The sequence below is a fragment of the Stegostoma tigrinum genome, chromosome 2 (genome assembly GCF_030684315.1).
Source record: "Stegostoma tigrinum isolate sSteTig4 chromosome 2, sSteTig4.hap1, whole genome shotgun sequence".
NCBI classification, from domain to species: domain Eukaryota; kingdom Metazoa; phylum Chordata; class Chondrichthyes; order Orectolobiformes; family Stegostomatidae; genus Stegostoma; species Stegostoma tigrinum.
Genome location: NC_081355.1, coordinates 35,648,379 through 35,674,093, shown reverse-complemented (window position 1 = coordinate 35,674,093; position 25,715 = coordinate 35,648,379). Strand labels below are relative to the sequence as shown.

At 41.8% G+C, this 25,715-nt stretch overlaps 1 protein-coding gene across 4 annotated transcripts in view; it reads right to left on the bottom strand.

Moving 5' to 3' along the window:
* Nucleotides 1–25,715, bottom strand: part of si:dkeyp-120h9.1 (Y+L amino acid transporter 2-like) — a 158,172-nt gene that overhangs the window by 119,415 nt on the left and 13,042 nt on the right. For 2 of the 4 annotated variants that reach the window (XM_059653405.1, XM_048555870.2), the window contains 2 exons: nt 12,726–12,980; nt 5,713–5,870 (listed from right to left, as the gene is read on the bottom strand). The exons of 1 other annotated variant lie outside the window; for it this stretch is intronic. The gene's annotated coding sequence lies outside the window, so the exon portion shown is untranslated. Of the gene's footprint in view, nt 1–5,706; nt 5,871–12,725; nt 12,981–25,715 lie in introns of all 4 variants that reach the window. One more of the 4 variants, XM_059653404.1, reaches the window with a different exon arrangement.

Sequence of the window (25,715 nt, the reverse complement as noted above, 5' to 3'; positions counted from 1 at the left end):
GACTCGATGGGCAGAATGGCCTTACTTCCACTCCTATGTCTTATGGTCTAAGGGTCTGTTTCCACACTGTACGGATTCTATGAGAAACAATTATGTAAAGTGCACAGTCCTGAGACAGTGTCATAGAGGTCTACAGCATGGAAATAGGCCCTTCCCTCGACCTGTCCATGTTGCCAAAATTGTATTCACACTTTGTCTGGCAGCCTGTGCTAAACACTCACCATCCTCTATGTGAAAAAAAATCTACCGTCTGGACCCTTTTGTATCTCTCCCCTCTTAACTCAAACTTGTGCCTTCTAGTTTTAAACTTCCCTACCATGGGCAAAAGCTGTTGGCTACTTACATTACCAATACATCTCATGATTTTATTCACCTCTACAAGGTCACCCCTCCGTCTGTTACACTCCAGGGGAAAAAAAAAGGCCGAGCCTATCTAGCCTCTCCTTATAACACAAATCTTCAAGTCCAGGTAGCATCCTAGTAAATCTGTTCTGCACTCTTTCTAGTTTAATAATGGCCTTTCTTTGGCAGGGTGACTCAAACAGCGTGCAGTACTCCAAATTTGGCCTAAATGTTTTCTATGGCTGCAGCAAGATGTCACATCCCTTATACTCAATGCCCTGACCGACGAAAGCATGCATACCACAAGTCTTCTTCAGTACCCTACCTGTGACTCTATTTTTAAATAGCTATAAGCCTGGACCCCTCGATCTCCTTCTTTAATAACACTCGCCAGGGCCCTACCGTTAACTGTGTACGTCCTGCCCTGGTTTGACTCACCAAAATGCAACACCTTGAATTATCTAAATTAAAACTTCATCTGCCATTCCTCAGTCCCACTGGTCCAGTTGATCAAGATCTTGCTGCATTCCCAGATAACCTTCTTCGTGTCCACTGTACAATCTTGGTGTCATCTGCAAACTCTAACAATACGTTCTAAATTCTCCTTCAAAACTATTTATATAAATGATGAATAACAGTGGACCCAGCACTGATTCCCATGGCAAACTGCCTGTCATAGGCCTTCAGTCTGAAATACAACCCTCCACCACCACCCTCTCTCTTCTACCATCAGCCAATTTTTTTTTATCCAGTTGGCCAGCTGTCCCTGGATCCCATAAGATTTAACCTTATTCAAGAACTCAAATCCACATAGATAGAACTCACTGCACTGCCCTCATCTACTTTCTAGGTCACCCCTTCAAAAAACTCAAATCACGTTAGTCAGACAATTTCCCATGCACAAAGCAATGCTGACAATCCCAAGTGAGTTCTTGCCTCTCCAACTGTTTGCAGATCCTGTCTTTCAGAAGCCCCTCCAACAACATACCCAAAACAAGCATCAAGCTCACTGGTCTGTGGTTCCCATGTATTTCCCATGCAACTTTTCTAATATAATGTCACAACATCAGCCACCCTCCAATTTTTGGGCACTTCACCTGTGGCTGTCGATGAATCAAATATCTCTGCTAGGGCCCCTGCAATGTCCTGCCTAGCCTCCCTTTTAAAACTACTGGAATTATGATCACTGGTCTCAACGTGCTCCCCTACTAAAGCTTCCATCGCTTGTTCTGCCTTATTTCCCGAGAGGAGGTCATGTTTTGCTCCTCTCTAGCAGGGCCATCTACATATTGCATGAGAAATTCTCACTGAACACACTTAAATTTCTCTCCATCCATGCCCTTAACACTGTGGCAGTCCCAGTTGATGTCAGGAACCTTTAAAACTCCCTACAATTACAACCCTATTATTGTTGCAGCTATCTGCGATCTCCTTATATTTGCTCCTTAATCTTCTGCCGACTATTGGGAGGCCTATAATACAATGCTATCAAAATGATCTCCTCCCCTTCTTATTTTCCACTTGTACCCGGAGAGACTCAGTGGACGAACTCTCAAGAATGTCTTCTCTTAGTTCTGCGGTGACGATATCCCGTGAATCAGAAACACAACTCCCCCTCCTTTCTTGCCTCATATCCTTACATACTGTGATTACTGAAAGTCCTAGCATATGAATCACTGAAAATTAGTGTGTACATACAGCAAATAATCCAGAAAGTAAATAGAATTTTATGTTTTATTGCAAGGGAAATTAAATGCAAGAGTATGGAGGTTATGGTTCAGTTACACCGGACTTTGGTAAGATCACATCTGGAATGTTGTGTACAGTACTAGTCACCATGGTTACAAATGATTTTAATGAATTGGAAGAAGGCTTACCAGAATACTCTCTGGAATAATCAGATTGCCTTATGAGCTGAAACAGGATAGAATAGTGGTGTATCCTCTGGTCTTTAGAACAGTTAGAGATGATTTAATGGAAATATACAAGATCACAGCAGGTCTTGACTGGATGGCGTTCAATAGGATGTTTTCACTTGCGGAACCACCTAGAACTTGGGGTCATAGTTTAAAAATTAGGAGGTGCCCATAGGGTTAGAGATGAGCGGGTAAAGAAAAAATTCTCTTGGAGAGTTGGAGAGTCTTTGGAATTCCCTACATGAAAAGGCAATGGGTACAAGATGGTTAAATATTTTGAAGGCAGAGGTAAATTGATGAACAAAGATTATCACAAGTGTGCAGGAATGTAGAGATGAGATTAAAATCAGATCAGCCAAGATCTTAGTGAATGGTGGAGCTGGCCCAAAGGGTTATTCTCATTCTCCATTCATATGCGAGATTTTAGAGAGACTGGGAGTGTTTGGAGATTCAGAAGATCAGTGTGGAGACAAAAATTTGGGTGGGAGTTGTGGGGGTTGGAGGAGGTAGTCAGCTCAAACGATGACTTCTATTAGCATAGAAAACTTGGAAAATATACCATGTTGCTCTTTAATTAATTTCCCAGAAAAGGTCGCATTTCTAACTTTGCATCAGATCACTAGGATTTGAAGACAGGCTATTAGCTAGCTTTATGGTTGTATATTAATGTTTCAACTTTTTGCAAATTAACCATTTGAACAGCTACTTACATCAGTATGTTTCCTGTTCTAGTTTTCAGGTGAAAAAGTAATTTTAAAAGAACACATGATAAGGACTCTTAGGAGTCTTCTATTTCTTCTATTATTTTAATCAACCTGCTAAGATTATGACACATCTTTGAGGCTAATGGGACTCAAACCCAGACTTGTAATAAATGAATGATTTTACTGTCACATATATTTTACCATGAGATACACAGTAAAATACAGTGAAAATCTTTTCCAGTTGCCATGATTCAGCACCATTTTGAATAGATTTTACAGGGAGGCTACTACTGTGCGCAAGAACCTCCTGTGTTGTTATATAGTGCCACCTAAAGATCTCCAAATTTAGCTTCAGAGATAATGGGAACTGCAGATGCTGGAGAATCTGAGATAACAAAATGTGGAGCTGGATGAACACAGCAGGCCAAGCAGCATCTTAGAAGCACAAAAGCTGACGTTTCAGGCCTAGACCCTTCATCAGAAAACTTTCTGATGAAGGGTCTAGGCCTGAAATGTCAGCTTTTGTGCTCCTAAGATGCTGCTTGGCCTGCTGTGTTCATCCAGCTCCACACTTTGTTATTACAAATTTAGCTTTGCTTCTTTCATCATTCAAAATAAACTTCCAAGTCTGACTCCATGTAAATATATATTGAGAAAGGATGTGTTTGATTATCTTAATCATTTATACTTTGGGTCTGTCAATATATTTGAACAAAATCAGGCTGGTTATTCAAACATGATTATAATTGTTCACATTTTAACTTACGGAGAATGCGTAGGGAGATACCTTTCTCTATCTCTGCTGTAGATTTGGACTTGGGAATTGAAAGAGAGAGAGAAAGAGAGTGAGTGAGGGGGGGAAGAGAGAGAGAGAGCGAGAGAGAGAGAGAGAGAGAGAGGGAGAGGGAGAGGGAGAGAAAACAGAACATGAAAATTGAGCCTACACAAGACCAGCAAATATAGGTGCAGATTTAGGCTGTTTGGCCCATAGAGTTGCTCTGCCATTTGGTCAAGGCTGTTATGTTTCTCAACCCCATTCTCCAGCCTTCTCCCTATAGCCCTGGTTCCCCTTACTAATCAAGGACCTGTCTATTTCTGTTTTGAACTCACCTAATGATTTGGCCTCAACAGCCTTCTGTGACAATTAGTTCCACAAATTCACCACTGTCTGGCTGAATTCCTCCTCATCTCCGTTCTAAAGGGTCATCCCTTTAGTCGGAGGCTGTACCTTACTGTCTCCTACTAATGGACATTTTCTCTATGCCCACCCTATCCAGGCATCTCAGTATTCTTTAAGTTTCAATGTGAATAGCCGCCTTATCCATCTCAACTCCATCAAGTATAGATGACAAATCCTTAATCATTCCTCATTTGACAAGCCCTTCCTTCGTGGGTATCATTCTATGAAGGTCCTCTGGACCTCCTCCAAGGCCAGCATATCCTTCCTTAGATACAGAGTCCCAAACTGCTAACATTGCATTTGCCTTTCTAACTGTCAACTGAACCTGCATGTTAACTTTAAGATAACCTTGAACGACTACTCCTCAGTCCCTTTGTGCTTCAGATTTCTGAAGCATTTCCCCATTTAGAAAATTGTGTACAACATTATTCTTTGGACCAAAATGCATAACCTAACTTTCCCACATTGTATTCCATCTGCCACATTTTTGCTCACTCTCCCAGCCTATCCAAGTCCTCCTGCGGCTTCCCCACTTCCACAATACTACCTGTCCTTTCACCTATCTCTGTATCATCTGCAAACAATGCCCTCAGTTCCTTCAGCCAGATCATTAATATATAACATGAGTAGACGTTGTCCCAACATTGACCCCTGTGGAACTCCACTAATCACCAGCTGGCACTGGAAAAATACCTCTTTATTCCACTCTCTGCCTTTTGCCAGTCAACCAATCCTCTATCCATGCCAGTATCTTGCCCCTAAAACTGTGAGTTCTTATCTTACTTAGCAGTCTCCTGTGCAGCACCTTGTCAAAGACAAAATCGATAAAGTAAATGACAAGAGTCATTTCCTTAGGGAGGGGGGAGTTCAAAACACGGGAGCATATTTTGAAGGTGAGCAGAGTAAGATTTAAAAAGGACACAAAGGGCAACCATTTTTACACAGGAAGTGGTTCGTTTGTGGAATGAATTGTTAGAGAAAGTAGTGAATGCAGGCACAGTTACAACATTTAAAAGACATTTCGATAAATTCACGAATAGGAAAGGTTTGACGGAATACGGGCCAAGCGCAGGGACAGGTGGGACTCAGTTTAGTTTGGGAACATGATCAGCATGGACTTGTTGGACTGCAGGGTATGTTTCCATGCTATATAACGCTATGACTATGATGTTTACTGTTCTCCTTTGTTGAACTTTCTGGATAACAGCGCAAAGAATTCTAACAGCTTTGTCAGCATGCATTTCCAAGTACTCTGCAATCTCATCCTTAATTAAAATCTTTAAAATCCTACCAACAACCAAGGTTAGGCTAACTGCCCTATACTTTTCTATCTTCTGCCTCCTTCCCTTCTTAAGCAGAGGTGTTACATCAGTCATTTTCCAGTCCTCTGGTACCTTCCCTGACTACAATGATTTATGAAAGGTCACTACCAATGCCTCCTCAGCCATCTCCTTAAGAAGCCTTGGGTGTAGTCCTTCCACTATGATGATTTATCTACTTTCAGCTCTTTTCAGCTTCCCCAGCATCTTCTCCCGAGTGATAGCCACTACGTTTACTTCTTTACCCTTACTCTCTTGAAGTCCTGGGATGCCACTGCTGTCTTCCACCGTAAAGACGGATGCAAAGTATCAATTTCATTTCTTGATCATGTGTTTGTTCCCCATTGCGCGTATGTATGACTTTGAGAGCCTGGGGAGAGAGAGAGGGGAGCCAGCAGAAGGGAGGAGACTGGGGTTCAGAATAAGTGGGGGAAAACAAAGTCGCAAAGAAAAAGTCGTTAGTTCATTGTTTCGTAAGTAACTGCTAATTTGAAGAGCTATTCTAAATTGCTTTCAGATTAAAAAGAAAAATCGAAAAAAAACTTTACAAATTAAGACACTAAAGACCACAAGGAAGCATTAAAAAAGAAATTAATAATTAATTAAATAATTTAGAGATGTAGGTCCTGGTGCTGAGTTGAAATTGCATTATGTGGGATTTAAGGTTTTAGCAAAGATTTGTAGTTTGGGTTGTGGGTGAGGTTGCTGACTTGCTTATTGAGCTGGCTTGTTTTTGCTTAAACATTTCATCACCATGCTAGGTCATCAGTGAAATCTCTGATGAAACGACGTTGTTCTACTCCGCTTGTCTAATCCATTATGATGAGGAGTGACATTTCCAGTTTTGTTCTGTGAGAGTTGGTATATGGGGTCCAGTTTTATATGTTTGTCAATTGATTTATGGGTTGAGAACTATGCCTCTAGGAATACCCCTGCGCATCTATGTTTGACTTGGGCTACTATGGTTATGTTGTCCCAGTTAAACTGATGGGCTTCATTGTCCGAGTGTACTGATATTAATGCATGCTTGTCATGTTGTTTTGCTGCTAGCTAATGTTCATGTATTCTGATGGCTAGTTTCCTTCCTGTCTGTCGGACAGGAAAATGATATTACTCACCACGACAGACTGGATGGTATAAATTCCAAGTGGAGTAGAACAACATTGCTTCACCAGAGGCTCACTGATGATGTTACCTAGCATGGTGATGAAATGGCTGAATAAAAACAAGCCAGTTCAGTGAGCAAGTCAGCAACCTGCATAATGTGGCTCACAATGTGTTTTCTCATGGAATGATGGCTCAGATTAGATCAGCTGTAGTCTGAGATTCAAACATTATGATCCATCAACAGGTGAGGAGTGTTATCTGGATGCTGTGTTTCAGGAGACAGACACAATCTGTAGGTTGAGCACTTCAAATTTCGCCAGTGGTCAGGTACAACAGGGTGTGGCTACAAGTGTGGCAGGTACAGGGATCCTGAATTTAGCACTGCAGGAGCTTCATGCTTGACTTTTTAACAAGGTACTTACTCCCTGTGTGGATGCAGAAAAGAATTACAGGGAGGATAGGCAAACTGACCACTGAACCATGGTACAAGAGGCTATTCAAATGGGGGTTCAAAAAGTGAGTATTGAGGGATTCTACAATTAGGGGTACAGATAGCATCCTCTGTACGCAGGATTGAAAGTCCCACATGGTGAGTTGCCTGATGCCTGTGTAAGGGATTTCCCAAACTGGCTTGAATTGATACTGGAGTTGAAGAGGGAGAATCCAGTTGTTGTGGTCTATGTAGCCACCAACGACATAGCAAGGAGGTCCTGTTTGGGGAATTTCAGGAATTAGGAACAAAATTAATAACAGGACCTCAAGGGTTATCATCTCTGGATTATTACCTGAGCCATGTGCAAATTGACAGAGACAAGAAAGTGAGAGCAGTAAACATGTAACTAAAGGAGCAGTGTAGGAAAGAAAATTTCATATTGTGGGGCATTGGCAGCAGTATTGGGCCTGGAAGAACCTGCATCTTTGGGATGGGCTCTATCTGACCCTATCAGGGACCAGTGTACAAGCAGAAAGGCTAAATAGTACGGTCACAAGGATTTTAAAATAGTAGATGGAGGGGGATGCTCTCAGGGGGTCAATACAGTTCCAATATTAAGTAAAAGGAGAGAGTAAAGAAATAGTCATGAAATCATCTTCTGCTTCAGCAGGTATTGGCAATACAATAAGAAGTGTGTTGTTAAAACTAGAGAGAGAAATAATAAACAGGCGAATAAAGTATCAGTACTGAGGGTTAGGTGACAAGAGTATGGCCCAAATAAGAGCTCTACATACAAATGCATGGAGTGGGAAGAATAAAGTAAATGAACTGCAGGCACAAATTCAAATTGGACATTATGATACAGTAGCAATTACTGAGACATGGCTGCGGGATGGTCAGGATTGGGAATTAAATATACCAGGTTATAATATTCACAGGATGGACAGGGAAAATGGCAGGGAAGGTATTGTAGCTATACTGATGAGAAACAAGGATAATGGGAACTGCAGATGCTGGAGAATCCAAGATAATAAAATGTGAGGCTGGATGAACACAGCAGGCCAAGCAGCATCTCAGGAGCACAAAAGCTGACGTTTCGGGCCTAGACCCTTCATCAGAGAGGGGGATGGGGTGAGGGTTCTGGAATAAATAGGGAGAGAGGGGGAGGCGGACCGAAGATGGAGAGAAAAGAAGATAGGTGGAGAGAGTATAGGTGGGGAGGTAGGGAGGGGATAGGTCAGTCCAGGGAAGATGGACAGGTCAAGGAGGTGGGATGAGGTTAGTAGGTAGATGGGGGTGCGGCTTGGGGTGGGAGGAAGGGATGGGTGAGAGGAAGAACAGGTTAGGGAGGCAGAGACAGGTTGGACTGGTTTTGGGATGCAGTGGGGGGAGGGGATAAGCTGGGCTGGTTGTGTGATGCAGTGGGGGAGGGGACGAACGGGGCTGGTTGTGGGATGCAGTGGGTGGAGGGGAAGAGCTGGGCTGGTTGTGTGGCCGCTTTGCAGAACACCTCCGCTCAGTTCGCAACAAACAACTGCACCTCCCAGTCGCAAACCATTTCCACTCCCCCTCCCATTCTTTAGATGACATGTCCATCATGGGCCTCCTGCAGTGCCACACCGATGCCACCCGAAGGTTGCAGGAACAGCAACTCATATTCCGCCTGGGAACCCTGCAGCCTAATGGTATCAATGTGGACTTCACCAGTTTCAAAATCTCCCCTTCCCCCACCGCATCCCTAAACCAGCCCAGTTCGTCCCCTCCCCCCACTGCACCACATAACCAGCCCAGCTCTTCCCCTCCACCCACTGCATCCCAAAACCAGTCCAACCTGTCTCTGCCTCCCTAATCTGTTCTTCCTCTCAACCATCCCTTCCTCCCACCCCAAGCCGCACCCCCATCTACCTACTAACCTCATCCCACCTCCTTGACCTGTCCGTCTTCCCTGGACTGACCTATCCCCTCCCTACCTCCCCACCTATCTTCTTTTCTCTCCATCTTCAGTCCGCCTCCCCCTCTCTCCCTATTTATTCCAGAACCCTCACCCCATCCCCCTCTCTGAAGGGGGGTCTAGGCCCGAAACGTCAGCTTTTGTGCTCCTGAGATGCTGCTTGGCCTGCTGTGTTCATCCAGCCTCACATTTTATTATCTCAGATGAGAAACAAAATTAGTTCAAATGTGAGGGAGGATACAATGAGAGGGAGGATACAATGAGAGGAAAGCATTAGTGGACACCTTACGAGTGCAACTGGAGAACAATAGATAATCTAAAACTATAATGGGTTTGTATACCGAGGCCCAGAGGCAGTTATGAAGCACTAGGTTGTATAAATACAGAAATTAGGCAAGTGTGTAGCAAAGTCAGAGTACTATTAATTGGGAATTTTAACTTTAATTTAGGTTGAGCGAGGCAGACAAGCACCCTGTCAGATATTTCTATAGCAATGTGTCCTGGATGCAACAAGGGGACAAGCAAAATTGGATTTAGTAAGGAGTCAGATTTAATTGGTAATCTAATTATGAGTGCATATTCATCAACTAGAGATCATAACATGATCAAGTTCAATGTAGCATTTGGGAGTGAAAATTATAAACCTGCTCTGCAGGTTTTTGATTTATGTAACGCCGACTTTAACAAAATGATACAAAGTCTAAAATGACTGAAGAACAGTGGGGGATGTTTAAAGAAACATTTAACATGTGTGGGGTACTCTTAGTGTTGTTATATGTGGCGCAGGTCTGGCCTATTCCCTTACACCACTGCAGTCAGCTGAGCCATCTTTCAATTCATTTGGAGATCAAAGATGGGCTGTGTTACGAAGGATGGGGTTGGCCTCATTGCTGTTGAATATTACCAGTTTTTGGCCTACTCCAGATCACCTGACCCTTGTGGAAAAATTTGTGAAGGAAAACACCTTTTAACCACAAGTCCATCAGGAAGTGGTCAGCATTCAACAGCCTGAAGACTCTGTGGGAAAAGGAGAGGGTGTTTCTTGTCAGGTGATACCCTGAGCAGACTGTCAAAGTCATTTGGCACAATCCCTCACTGCCAGAACTTACAAACAGGCACCAACATGTAAATTGGGTGGTGGTGAGAAGGGCATTACTGATTTGATCCTTCATGTACACCTGGACTCTCTGTGCCACTGTGTGCTGCCCTTGAAGTGGCTGTGATGGGGAGGACAGACAGTCACACATCTCCTTTTGGAACGTGCTTTTGCAAAGAAGGTCTAGAGAGAGATGCAGTGGTTTCTACTGAGGCTAATCCTAAGCAGCCCCATGATGCAGGACTGTGGTCTACGGGCTGTCCCTGGGACAAACACCAAGACAAACATTTACTGTGCCCGGAAGACCATTATCTCGGTAAAAGAAGCTCTTTGATTTATCCAAAACTTGCTGCTCTTCCAGTGCAAAGTGTTAACCTGAACCAAGTGTTGTAGACCTGCTCATTCCAAGTTTCAGGACTATGTGTTGAGCAATTTATTAGGGCTTGGGGCAGCTGCTGCCAAGGGGCAATAGGGAAAAACCACTGTTTAAAGGTCCTTCTGATGAAATACAGCAAGGGTCTGTTTACTTATCAGACGGTCTTGGTATCTCAAACGTATGCAAAGATTGTCCTGCATAAGTAAGAAATGCTTTGGGTTTGTTTTCTGGAACTGCAGGGAATGCCAACTTCTAATATTTGTTTGTTCTTCATGTGCAAAGACTGTAAAGAACTGCTTCAGCAACAGTGTCTTCACAAAAACAATGAATAAAGTATATTTTTGCAATAAAAAAAAGTTAACACAATGCAAAACAAGTTTATACTTCTGAGAGGAAAAAAACTCCACTTCACAGAAAATGCAGCCATGGATAATTGAAGAGACAAGTGACAGCATAAAACAAAATCAATGGGTTTACAAAAATGCAAAAATCAATACAGGTCCTGCTGAATGAGAAAGAATCAAAAGACCTGAAAGCAGCTACAAAGTAGCTTATAAAAGCTACTAAAAGGGGATACGGAGGGATACTGGCGGAGGACATCAGAAAAATTAAGATGATATTTTATAGTTACATAAAGGGGAATGGAATGGTCAGGAGCAAAGATAACAAAGTCCGAAGCTGGATGAACACAGCAGGCCAAGCAGCATCTTAGGAGCACAAAGGCTGACGCTTCGGGCCTAGACCCTTCAGAGAGGGGGATGGGGAGAGGGAACTGAAATAAATAGGGAGAGAGGGGGAGGCGGACCAAACATGGATAGAGGAGAAGATAGGTAGAGAGGAGAGTATAGGTGGGGAGGTAGGGAGGGGTCTTGGATTCTCCAGCATCTGCAGTTTCCATTATCTCTGGTCAGGAGCAATATCAGTTCACTAAAGGAGAAATGGCACAAATGGGGATATGGCAGACATGTTGAATAATTATTTTGTCTCAGCATTCACAGTAGAAAAGGAAGATAATTTCCTCAGAACTGCTGACAAGCTAAGAGTGGATCAGGTCAGAGACTAAATAATTTAATGTAAATAAAACGCTGGTGATGAGGAAATTAATGGAATTGAACAGTGATAAATCCCAAGACCTGATGGCTTCCATTTGAGGGTGTTAAAGGATTAGGGGTGCACATTGTAGATGCCCTAATTATAATCTTTTTGAGCTCCCTTATTAAGAGGAACCGACCCCGTGAATTGGAAAAGTGCATGTGACTCCACTTTTTAAGAACGGTGAAAGTGCGAAACCAGGGAAGGGTCACCGGACCTAAAGTGTTAACTCTGTTTTTTCCTTTACAGATGGTGACAGATCTGCTTAGCTTTTCCAGCAACTTTATTTTTATTCTTCATTTACAGCATCCACAGTTCTTTTGGTTTTTATTTTGAATTTTAGACCAATTAGCCCAACTTCTGTAATGGGAATATTGTTGAAGTCTCTAATCAAGGATGAGTTCATTGAACACCTTAAAAATTTTCAATTAATCAGGGAGAGTCAGCATGGATTCATGCCTGACAAGCCTCATTGAAATTTTGAAGAGGTGGTTAAAATAGTGGATAATGGAATGTCTACAGAGTTGTTTATGGACTTTTAGAAGGCATTTGATAAATTGCCACCGAAGCCCATGGAACAGAGGGCAACGTACTGACATAATTGATCAACAGATAACAAAAAGTAGGGATAATGGGTAGAAACTCAAAGTATTAGGATGTAACCAATGGTGCCCCACAAGGACCACTGCATTAGGGCCTACATCCTTCACAACATTTAGTAACAATTTGGATAATGGCACGGAAATTCATAAATCCAAATTTGCTAATGACACAAGGTTAGGAGACATTGTAGACAAGATCAAAAACAAAAATTGCAGGGAAAACCAATTTAACGTTTCAGGTTAACTGACCCATCTTCAGAATTGCTTGTAGGTAGGAAAAGCTTCATACATTTGCAGAAGATGGGGTGGAGGGGAGAGGCAGGGGGAGTAAATAATACTATTACATTGAGATTTTATTGTCACATGTACTCAAGTACAGAAGTACATGAGTAGTGAAAAGCATACACTGTTAGCGTTCCAAATGCCATTTTAGGTACAAAGGTACCTTGGTACAAAATCTTAGGTACAAAGTAGCAAAAATAAAGAAACAAAAAGTTCAATGTTAAACATTTCAGTAGAAACAATACTAAGTAGAAAAATAAAGAAATAAAGTTAAAAGTTCAAAAGTCTTAAGTGTTTAGTGAGGTTGGGGGCTCACACTCCCTACAATGGTTCGATCTCCTCTGCTTTGGTCTGCTCTCCAAGAGACCTCAGGCTGCCTGCTGTCACTGCTGCAGTTGCTGGGACCTCCCTCAGTGCCATGGTGGGCTCGCTCTCCCTGCATCGGGCTCACATCTCAAACCATCAAATGTCCTGATCCTGACGTCCAGCTGCTACCACACTCTGAACCCAATGACATTGTGCGGTCATTGTCTCCGTTACCGCGCTGTCTCCAGAAGGTAAGAAAAAAAATACTGAAAATCTAATAGAAAATGAGAAAAGAAGAACAAAATGGATGAGCTTACTCTGCTGCTCCTCTCTTGTTGAATGGGGCGGTGGGGGGGGGAAAGAGGAGGGGAGGGGAAAAGAGGAGGGGGGAATTAACTACCCCCATTCACAACTCTTTCTCAAGTGTGTGTCATTGACATCATCTGTACGGCTTCCCTGTTTCACCCAGACCTTTCCAAAAAGGAGTCATTTGGGACATCAAGGATCAATGGGGAGTAGAGAGATAATGGGAACTGCAGATGCTGGAGAATCCGAGATAACAGTGTGGAGCTGGGTGAACACCAAGCAGCATCTCAGGAGCACAAAAGCTGACATTTCAGGCCTCAGGGTCTAGGCCTGAAACGTCAGCTTTTGTGTTCCTGAGATGCTGCTTGGCCTGCTGTGTTCACCCAGCTCCACACTTTATTATCAATGGGGAGTAGAGCTGGGTAAGCAGCTGACTAAAGCCACTGAACCAGAATTGGACACTCCTATTCTGTGCCTGTGAGGATGCAGCAATATTCTCTGCCACATACAGATACTCATAACACCTCCAGAAACACTCCACAGTACTTTAAGCGAGTTCTGAACATTGACACTGGACCCCATGAAGTCTCATGGCATCAAGTCAAATATGCTGATTAAACATTTCTTCATTTGGCAGTAAAATGTCAAAGACGATTTGAGGTAATTAACTGCATGCATAAATCCTAGCTTAATTCCCCATTCCAGAAAATTACTCTCTTTTGTCCTCTTCACTATTTGCATTCCCACCAAGCATTCTATCAGCAAACTTGAATGATTTACTCCTGGTCCTTTCACCTAAGTTGTTGATATAAATTACAAATAGCTGAGATCCCAGCACTGACCTTGGCATCAATCACTCACTCCAACAGCTGATCAGTTTGAAAATAACCCACAATTTTTTCAACTTGAGAGCCCTTCTAAACCAAGCCTGAGGATCGTAATGCATGATCAACCTTCCTTCTGATATAGGCAGTGTGAAACCAATACAAGCAGCACACAAACTTCATTCTGCCTGCTAAACTGAATGATAACACTATGGACTGGAACCTATAAATACGCTGTTGTGTGACAGCATTTCTCAACACAGCGTGCTAGCAGCATTTAAAAACAGTTTACACAACTTAAAACCAGCTCACCTGTTAAAGGATTAGTGTACCCTGGCTGCAGCATAAACTGGGAGTGGTTAGGCAAGGTACTCTGATCAGGAAGAACACTGGCGAATAATGTAACAGGTTAGAGTGCAAGTTTCAAGGATCTCAGAAGCAGCAGGTAGACAGGAGGAAAGATGTTCTCTATCAGCAGACGACTGGGGACCTTCCATAACAATTCTGACAAGGCAATGGTTCAAAATGACTGCTGCAGTCAAATGAAGCAGTATGACTGATTGAAATTAAATACAGTGCTGCAAGATTTTTAGTGACTTCGATGGGTCGACATCAGTTAATTCACATTTGAATGCCTATTCCTACTACTTGAACCATTAGCCTGACACTGTTCAATTCACAATTTGTCCTTCATTAGCCAAACAATAATGGAGATCAATAATTCACATTCACAGCTCCACTTGAACTCATTCACTAAGCACTGCCACAAGACTCAAATCCACTATTCTCTGTTTGCATGCACTGCACTGATATGGATGGACACACCTCCCACTCTCTCTTATGCTACAAGGTGCTCCATGAAGTGGAGGTAGTAGCACAGAGACAGATAACGGAGAGGCATGGTTATACTTCCATCACTACAGCAGCTATGATTGACCTTTGACCAGCAGCATGGTTGAAAATGTCAAACTTTATGGTATGGTCATACAAAATCCTTCTCAAATTCCCTCATCCTTCTACCTCTATGAATTTACAAGCTGCAAATGATCCATTTAGAGGGAAATTTCCTACCTCCTTTCATGACAATTTTATCCTTTTTTATGCTTTTCTCCTTTCATAAACTGCAACCTGGCCAGACAAAGATAGAACTGCAGGAGGACTGTGCTGTAGTAAGTATATTTACACTTACTCTCAAACTAGCAGAGTACCGATAATGGATGGATTTTAAAGGCTATTTTCAAACAAGCTCACAAGTGATGGGATATTGCAGGTGTCAGGATGCCAGAGGAGACACAGCACTGCTGCACAAGAGGCAAGTGAAGATTTTGAGGGAGTGGTGTAAAGTAAAAAGATGATGTGATTGCACAATATAAAGTTTGGTATGTAGATTGGAGCATTGGGCAGACCAGCTTTACTATCAAGGAGCACTGGTCAGTCAAGCACCAATTTAGCACGGGATTTTGCAGAGCTTTGTGTCCACCTTTTCCAATGTTGAGGTGATGACCACCACCAGTAAGACATTTGTTGATCCAAATGTCTGATGGTCATAATTTTACCTGCCAATGGCAGCACAGGTAGCTGTCACCCAATTTCTGAAGGCTGCAGTCAAAGCTCCAATTGAAGTCATATCATCATAGCAGTGACTGTTGTCTTTATAGCAGCATTTACCAGGGCTTCCCAGCATTCCAGCTATCTCAAACTATTTGCCAGGAGGTAAGAAATTGAGGCAGTTGATTATAAGTTTTACTGTAGGATACATGGTGAAATATATAGCCAGGTTTTAATGAAGAGTAACGAATCAACATTTGTAAGGCAAGCTTGTCAGAGTCAGGCTGTCAAAAGGGTTAATCCCTGCTCAGGATGTGTGCACTAGACCCTTGTCTGTGAGGTAACTGACTTTCTGAATGGCAAGGTGGAATAACATTTGATGTTCCATTGGTGGGCTTGTGCAAGGGAGAAATGAAGCATGAAAATAGATGTGGAGGATGTTAGCAAAATGAACCATCAAGAGAATAGTTTCCAGCAGTGGTGAGAGACAATTTGGATTGCTAATCTCAGGGAACCAGGAGCTGGTTGAACAGAGGGTACAGTAGAGATTCAGAAAGGCTGGAGCAGCAAGGTGTAAGCAGGGCGTTGGAAAGAGAACAGATTGTTTAGGGAGCAGGATCAGTTCAAACACGTGCCAGGAAAAAGACACTGCTGAAAGACAACAAAACTGGGAGAAAGGTCAGTGAAACAAAAACAGGCAGAAAATATGAATGTGGGAAAACAGCAAAGCAAGACAGTCTGGTAGACATTAGAGAAGTGAAGGCTGCCACTCTAAGTGAGTGAATGTTAAGAAGCATGGAGGAGAGTAAATCTAGTACAGAAGAAAGACCAAAGAATAGAAAAAGTGATGAATGAAAATAAACATTTAAGTGTTTGATCAGGGAATGGTAAGACCAGAGAAACTGAGAATTTGTAGAACAGGGTAGGATCGGGTGAACAGAGTTGAAGAACTTGGTGTCTGTGAGAAGACTGGGTCTGTGAAAAATAGTAGTCGAATCTGGGGTGAGATCGGTCAGATCCTGAAGAAATAAGGAACATTGAGGGATTCAGGATTGTTGAGAAATGTCAGGGCAATGTCACATAGCTGAGGAGATTATCTCCCAAAGATGAAGTTCAGCTTGTGATCATATAGATATCATATTACTTTCTCTTTTCTCTTCTGAGGCTAAGACATTTGCCTGTACATCTGGTCATTTCTATTTTAATTTGTAATTCAGATTCATCTGTGTAGAGCAGCATTACAGAGCACTGATATTACTTCAGCATGTGAATATTTAGGAAAAATGTAAGCTACAACGAAAGGATCCTGTCACTATGGAAACAATTTAATAGATCATGTAAATTATGTAAATTTCAAAATGTGTGGTTGTAAAGGAGAAAACAATAGAGGAGATTTCAATCTTTAGGTGGACAGCCTTACAAATTAATGATGACTGTGGAATTTCTTACAAAGGGGCAGTCAATCTCAACAGTTTGTGTACTCTTTGACACCATTGAAACCAGCTTTGAAACTATCTTTGCAATATCTGAATTTTGTAGGCACTTGGTTACACTCATAATAGGTACAAAATGAATGAATAATTTTTGAGAAAGAAAAAATAAAAATCAAATATTCTAATACAATTTTTTCAAACTTACACTTACTCAAATCTGAAGTTTCTTCTGAGTGTTTAAGTAATCAACATGTACAGTTTTCACATCAATATTTTCCCTTGTCAGTTTTCTTTCAGCACCCGAGGCATGGGATTCTAACTCACTAGTTTTCACTACCTTACTCCAATTCTCTGACCAACTCCCTGAATTGCTTTGAAAAGAATATTTTTATTCTCAATTGAACTCAAAATGCAGAAGCAATTCGAGCATCTGTTTTATGTGCAAAATGACATACAATGTGTTGAGATGATCTTGTTTCTTCACATGTTTCTGGTGACTTCAATTTAGAGGGATATTCCAACAATAGAAATAGATGCAAACGTGATCTGTTTCAACTATTGCTGGCAACAAGAAGAAATTCCTTGATAGCATTTAGAGAATTCATCCAGTATCTTGGTCAATACCTCTCTCTCAATTAACACTAAGAAAAAAAAAACAGACAAATTGCTAATTAATTCAATGGAATGTGAGCATTGCTGGCAAGTCAGTATTTGCTGTCCATTGTTAATTGTCCTAGAAAAGGTGACAGTGTTTCATATTCTTGAATCATGTGGACCATGTGGTGTTGGTAAATCAGCAGTGCCATAAGAAAGGAAATTCTGTGATATCTTTCCAAGTCAGAATGGGATATAGCTTGGAGAGAAGCTTCCAACAGGTAGTCATAGAAAAGGATACCACAAAATTGTGCCAATTCTTTCCAAAGAGCAATCCAGTCAGTCCCATTCCCCTGTTCTTTCCAAACATTTAAAACAGCATTTCCTCCTACAAACATTCATCCAATTCCCTTTTAAAGGCTGGAACTAAATCCATACGTAGCACTCTATGAGGCAGCACAAACTCTGTTGTCCAGTTAACAATCCTTCAACTATTAGAGATAACAACTGTGGAGCTGGATGGACACGGCAGGCCAAGCATCATCTTCGGAGCATAAAAGCTGACATTTCGGGCCTAGGCCCTTCATCAGAAAATTTGCTGCTTGATCTAATTTGCTGCTAAGATGCTGCTTGGCCTGCTGTGTTCATTCAGCTCCACACTTTGTTATCTCAGATTCTCTAGCATCTGCAGTTCCCATTATCTCTGACTGCAACTATTAGACACAGTTTCTCTTCATTTACTTAATACATATCCTTAATTTTTAAAAAAATCTCTATTTAATTTCCAACTTTGCCTTAAGTAAGTGCACAGATTGGAGGAACTGAACTGTAATCTTTTAACCTGACATCTCTCTAGTAAATTTCAGCGAGACCTTTGATAAGGCCCCAATCAGGAAGCCTGATAAAGAAAGCATTATAAAGCAGAGGGACAACAAACTAAAACCAAAACACTCAGAGGAGCACCCCGCCCGATAATGTGTAAGAGGAGTGCGAAAAGTGGTGTAACCTGCCTTTCAGCAACTTCTAGTAGTTAAATAAAATAAATCCCTGACACACACTTTACAATCAACAAGTGACAATTTATCTAACTCTAACCTTGAACAAATTAACTAAACTGGATGTGAGTTTGCTCGCTGAGCCGGAAAGTTAGTTTTCAGACGTTTCGTCACCATTCTAGGTAACATCGTCAGCGAGCCTCCGACGAAGCGCTGGTGTTATGGCCCGCTTTCTATTTATCTGGTTAGGTTTCCTGGGGTTGGTGATGTCATTTCCTGTTCTTTTTCCTCAGGGGATGGTAGATTGGCTCCAAGTCAATGTGTTTGTTGATGGAATTCCGGTTGGAATGCCATGCTTCTAGGAATTCTCGTGCGTGTCTCTGCTTGGCTTGTCCTAGGATGGATGTGTTGTCCCAATCAAAGTGGTGTCCTTCCTTATCTGTATGTAAGGATACGAGTGATAGTGGGTCATGTCTTTTTGTGCCTAGTTGATGTTCATGTATCCTGGTGGCTAGCTTCCTGCCAGTTTGTCCAATGTAGTGTTTGTCACAGTTCTTGCAAGGTATTTTGTAGATGACGTTCGTTTTATTTGTTGTCTGTATAGGGTCTTTTAAGTTCATTAGCTGCTGTTTTAGTGTGTTGGTGGGTTTGTGGGCTACCCTGATGCCAAGGGGTCCGAGTAGTCTGGCAGTCATTTCGGATATGTCTTTGATGTAGGGGAGCGTGGATATGGTTTCTGAGCCCGTTTTGTCTGTTTGTTTGGGTTTGTTGCTGAGAAATCGGCGGACTGTGTTCATAGGGTACCCATTCTTTTTGAATACGCTATGAACACAGTCCGCCGATTTCTCAGCAACAAACCCAAACAAACAGACAAAACGGGCTCAGAAACCATAACCACTCTCCCCTACATCAAAGACATTTCCGAAATGACTGCCAGACTACTCGGACCCCTTGGCATCAGGGTAGCCCACAAACCCACCAACACACTAAAACAGCAGCTAATGAACTTAAAAGACCCTATACAGACAACAAATAAAACGAACGTCATCTACAAAATACCTTGCAAGAACTGTGACAAACACTACATTGGACAAACTGGCAGGAAGCTAGCCACCAGGATACATGAACATCAACTAGGCACAAAAAGACATGACCCACTATCACTCGTATCCTTAAATACAGATAAGGAAGGACACCACTTTGATTGGGACAACACATCCATCCTAGGACAAGCCAAGCAGAGACACGCACGAGAATTCCTAGAAGCATGGCATTCCAACCGGAATTCCATCAACAAACACATTGGCTCCAAGTCAATCTACCATTCCCTGAGAAAAAGAACAGGAAATGACATCACCAACCCCAGGAAACCTAACCAGATAAATAGAAAGCGGGGCATAACACCAGCGCTTCTTCGGAGGCTCGCTGACGATGTTACCTAGAATGGTGACGAAACGTCTGAAAACTAACCTTCCAGCTCAGCGAGCAAACTCACATCCAGAACCTCAACCTGAGCTACAAATCTTCTCAAAACTTGCTAATTAACTAAACTATTAATAAACTGAATAACTTGCTTCTAACTACTAACTATTCCTGATTAAACAAGATTCTAATGGCATGCTGTTTCAATAAATACAAATTATACTTTATAAAATAAAAATAGAATTTAGTCTCTCGAAATTATAGCCAGATTTCATATCTTTTGGAATTCTCTGTACCTTCTCTGTCAATTCTGTCAGGAATGTTAACTATTTGTACAATGGGTACCTTTGTTCTTCAGATGGTGCTTTCTCCAAGACAGAGAGGCACTGTGACAGCCAACATTTCTCTTGAGTGTTCAGGGCTGTTAGCTCTGTCAGATAGCAGTTAGCTCTCCTGACTTTGTCCAACTGCTCCCTTATTGTATACCCTTGATGACATTTCAATTTCTTACAATAGGATTGGTCCTATGTTGTCAAAACCATCAGGCTTAAATTTAATTGTTTTTTGCTATCTAAGTGCCTGGTTGAAATTCAAAAGGCTGTTGTCTTGGTAAAAACTATTACTTGGCCTGGTAACACAAAAGTTTTGATTTCGGCGCTCGCTGTGTACTTACAAACTTTCAAGCTGCTGCTCACGGATATCCATTTTACATCTCTAAGCAGAGAAAAAGTGCATCATCTTTTAAAGGAACCGCACAATGCTTCCCCCCCCCCCCAGCATTTTACAAACACCAAATTCTAATGGCCTGCTTCCCAATCCACAAGTACTCTACACAACTTCGCAATACCTCCTCTTAAGAAAAATAATGAACCATTATGAAAAGGTAGTTTCATTTTCTTTTTTCTTGTCAAGCCTTAACTCTATTATTACTAGATCCATAGCTTATTAATCTAGAGTTACACGTTTTATACTAATTCTACATAAATATAGAACATAGAAATAAATGTGTTCAATCTTATGTAAAACATTTTTCTTTTAAACTCACGATAAAGCATCAGTCATAATATTTTCATGAGTTGCAACATGTACAGTCTGTAAATTAAATGCTTATAACATGAGGCTCCAATGAAATAAGCTAATGCTCTTGCCCTTAAGTCTTTCCAGAAATGTCAAAGGATTGTGATCGGTACACACAATTGTCTCTGATGCACTATTTGCAATATAAATATTAAAATATTGTACAGCCATTACCAAACTTAATAACAAACACCTTTTCAATGGCTGATTTTTTTTCCTGGTGGATATTAAAATGCTTTTTATAAAAAAAAAATGAGCCTTTCAATTCCACAATCATCCTCCTGTAACAACACAGCTCCGACACCTACATCGCTTGTGTGGATGACAACTTTGAAGGGTTTCAAAAAAACTGAGTGGCTAAAACAGGTGCGGTGATTAACACTATTTTTAAATTCTCAAATGCCTCCTGCAATTGTTCCGTCCAACGAAATTTTGTGTTCTTTTTTAACAAATTCATCAGTGGTGGATAGGGAGAGCCTTTTTCCTAGGAAAAAGGCGAGCACGAGGGGGAATAGCTTTAAATTGAGGGGTGAAAGATATAGGACAGATGTCAGAGGTAGTTCCTTTAGTCAGAGAGTAGTAAGGGAATGGAACGCTTTGCCTGCAACGGTAGTAGATTCGCCAACTTTAGGTACATTTAAGTCGTCATTGGACAAGCATATGGACGTACACGGAATAGTGTAGGTTAGATGGGCTCGAGATCGGTATGACAGGTCGGCACAACATTGAGGGCTGAAGGACCTGTACTGTGCTGTAATGTTCTATGGTGCCACTATGCTACTAAAGTTTGGTACAAATTTCCCATAGAATCTGCTCAATCCTAAACAAAAATCATAGTATTTCCTTCTTTGAGGATAGTTAGAGATTCCTCGATGGTCTTTGTCTTCTTGTTCCTTAGTGTCATTCGTCCATATCTGATGTTGTGCCCCAAGAATGTCACTTGTGCTTTTGCAAACTATTTTTGCCAAGTTTATGATAAACTTTGCCTTCTGCAGTCTGTTGAAGAGCTCTGCCAAATGCTCCATGAGATGTTTCCACAAATGGCTAAAGATCACTAAATCATCTATGTAGATGGCACAATTAGTCAATCCTGCAACAACTCTGTTCATAAGCTTTTGAAAAGTGGCTGGTGCATTTTTCATTCCAAAGGGCCTTACTCTAAATTGATATAGCCCATCTGGGGTTACTAAAGTAGAAACATCTTTCACTCTCTGACAAAGGTACTTACCAGCAATCACAAAGTAGGCCCAACTACTTGGTGGCTTGTCCTACTTTTTCCACACACTCCTCCAGCCTTGGAATTAGCTATGAGTCATATTTGGTCATAGTGACGACCTTCTGATAATCTATCCAGGATTGTTGAGTACTGTCAGGTTTGGGAACCAATGCAATTGGTGGACTCCACTTGCTTTAACTCATCTCAATGATGTCTTCTTGGAGCATCTCTTCCATTTCCTTCTGAACATGCGCTGCTTTGAGAGGATTTATCCTGTATGGGTTTTGTTTTATTGGAACAACATTCCCAGTGTCAACCTCATGTATTATGGTGTTAGACCTCCTCATTCTATTTCTACATATTTCCTCATAGCACTGCACAAGTCTTTCAATTTGTGATCCAAGGACAGATAACTCACTACCCAATCCCATTCCTCAAGGACTTCCTCATTATTCAAATTATTCTGAGGCACATCAAAATCCAAATTATCTGGATTTTATTCCTCACTTTGAATGGCACTAATACCTGTTTCTCCAGTTCCCTTTCCCTTTCATAGGAATGTTTCAGCATGTTCACATGACATAACCAGTATTTTTTTTTGCCTATCAGGCATCTTTATCAGAAAATTCACCTGAATTAACTTCTTCTCATCTGATAGGGACCACAAGCCTTGCTTTGAAGGGATCTTTTACCACTGAAAACAGCAACAATACTTTATCCCAATGGGCAAATGTACAAATTTTAGATTTCTTATCTGCTTCTTGCTTCAGTGTCTAGCTAATTCACCTAGTCTGCTCAATCTTACTCAAATCCGGATACATAATCCAACTGTGAGAACTCTGATTTCAGACGTATCAACATCTTCTTAATTAATTTTAAAAGCTCTCTTACTTTGTGTCCGAGTATCAATTTGAATGAAGTAAACAGTCGATTCATTTGGAGCATTTCTAATAGCAAATAATATAAATGAATACCTTTATCCAGTCATTTGGGTAATCCTGGAAATAAGCCCTCAACATGGTCCTTAGAGTCTGAAGCCACCTTTCCAATGCTGCCTAGGATTCAGGATGGCACACGCTTGATTTTCAAAAGTTTGTGCCTAAGCAATCCATGACCTCCTTACTTAATTTGACAGTAAAACCGAACTCTTGGTCTGACTGAAGTAAAGAGAGCAAGCAACTCCTCCACGACGAAATCACTCATAACCTACATGAACGGGTTTTCAAATGTGGGAATTGTCAAAGGCACTGGTTTTATCACTGCCGGTGGCTTTCTTGTCATCTGACATGTATGACAGGTATGGCAAAATACAACCACATCTTTATGTAATCCAGGCCATTAGAAATGCTTTTGTATCTTAGCCTTAATCTTGCTCACTCCTTGATGATCTCCTACAGGCAATATGTGCACTACCCGCAATACTTCCTGTCTGTATGCTACCGGCAACACAATCTGGTGAACGTCCACCCATTTCTCATCTGCACTAACCTGGCAATGTCTCCATTTCCGCCTTAAGATTTTATCCTTAAGTTAACAGCATTCTGAAATACATTCCGATTCCTTTTCCGAGTCGGCTTTACGATATAAATCCTTTGTCGTCTTATCGTTTTGTTGTAACTCCATTACTCATTCAGAACTAAACACCTCTGCCTGATCCTCTACCTGTTTCAGTGTTTGTTGAGATGGTAAAGGAAAAAGAGTGTCAGCTAACTGGACGATAAGACATAGGAGTGGAAGGCAGGCCGTTTGGCTCATCAAGTCCACTCCACCACTTAAATCATGGCTGATGGGCATTTCAACTCCACTTCATGGGCTGAAGGGCCTGTTCTGTGCTGTACTGTTCTGTGCTCTCTGCACTCTCCCCATAGCCCTTGCTTCCTTGTGAGATCAAGAATTTGTCGATCTCTGCTGTGAAGGCAGCTAACATCTTGGCCTCCACTGCACTCCATGGCAATGAATTCCACAAGCCCACCATTCTCAGGCTGAAGAAATGTCGTCTCATTTCAGTTTTAAAATTTACCCCCTCTAATTTTAAGGCTGTGCCCACAGGTCTTAGTCTCCCCGCCTAACAGAAACAACTTCCGAGCGTCCACCCCTTCTAAGCCATACATTATCTTGTAAGTTTCTATTAGATCTCTCCTCAACCTTCTAAACTCTAATGAGTACAATCCCAAGATCCTTAGCCGTTCATCATACGTTAAACCCACCATTTCAGGGATCATTCGTGTGAATCTCCGCGGGACACCCTCCAGGGCTAGTATGTCCTTCCTGAGGTATGGGGCCCAACTCCTTCATTTTTCTCTTTTGTTTTCCCTTCTTGTTTTTACTGATGACTGTGGGATCTTGTCACCACACGGTCTGGAAAAATTCCAGCATGTTTTTCTTTTGACTCCTCAGTTCCCAGGTCTTCTTTTGGCTTTTCCACTACAGTGGGCATGATTTTCCATCACTCCCACTGTCACTTCCCAGTCTTGATTGGGCTTTCTGGCCTTATCTTACACAAGGGAACACTACTCCTCTCTCCATTTATTCCACAGATTACCATTCTCTCAAGCAATATTTCAGAAAGAATGCAAATATTTTCATCTCTTACTAGTAGAGACTGACTAGATCTTGTACCTCTCAATACTAAAACTTCTTTACCCACTTACCCTGTTCAACCTGAGTAAATCTTACCCACGCAGGTGAAGTCTTTGAAAAGACTGGATGCTACCATACTAATCGAGCCTGTGACAAGGCTGTGCACTCTCCTGCAGCTCCTTGGCTTTTCTTGGGATTTTCACAGTGTCTTTCCTTTTTTCCTGTGCCTTTCTTATATCACCAGCACAGTGACTGTGTGTGTCCGACCTTATTGCAATGAAAACACCAGAGGTCTTTCATCTCTTTCCCACCTTCTTGGGTTGCTTTCTTCACATGTGGTAAATTGTTCCCAGTGCGATCTACTTTCTGTTTCCATTGAAGGAACTCCCCCTTTCCCAATTTCTATCCCTCACGGATTGAAATTGCTGTTGGAAGCTAGATTTTGATTTATGCACTGATGTGTTTTCATCCACCATCGCTGCAGCTCTTCTCACTGTTTTCACTTTCTGTTCCTCAGCATGAGTTCTTATCACTTCTGGAAGTGAAGTTTTAAAACTCTTCCAGCAGAATAATATCTCTAAGATCCTCGTATGTCTTTTTGATATTTAATGCTGTCGTCCATCTATCAAAGTTGCTCTGTTTAATTCTTTCAAACTCGACTTACTGTGGACTTAATCGGAGTGGCACAATGATGCAGTGGTTAGCACTGCTGCCTCTCAGTGCCAGGGACCCGGGTTCAATTCCACCCTTGGGCAACTGCCTGTGTGGGCTTTGCACATTCTCCTCATGTCTGCGTGGGTTTCCTCTGGATGCTCCGGTTTCCTCCCACAGTCCAAAGATGTGCAGGTTAAGTGGATTAGCCATGCTAAATTGCCCATAGTGTTCAGGGAGATGTAGAGTGGAAGGATGGGTCTAGTGGGATGCTCTGAGGTTCGGTGTGGACTTGTTGGGTCGAAGGGCCTGTTTGCACACTGTAGGGATTCTAATTCTAATTAAGTCTGAACTGGTTCCTTT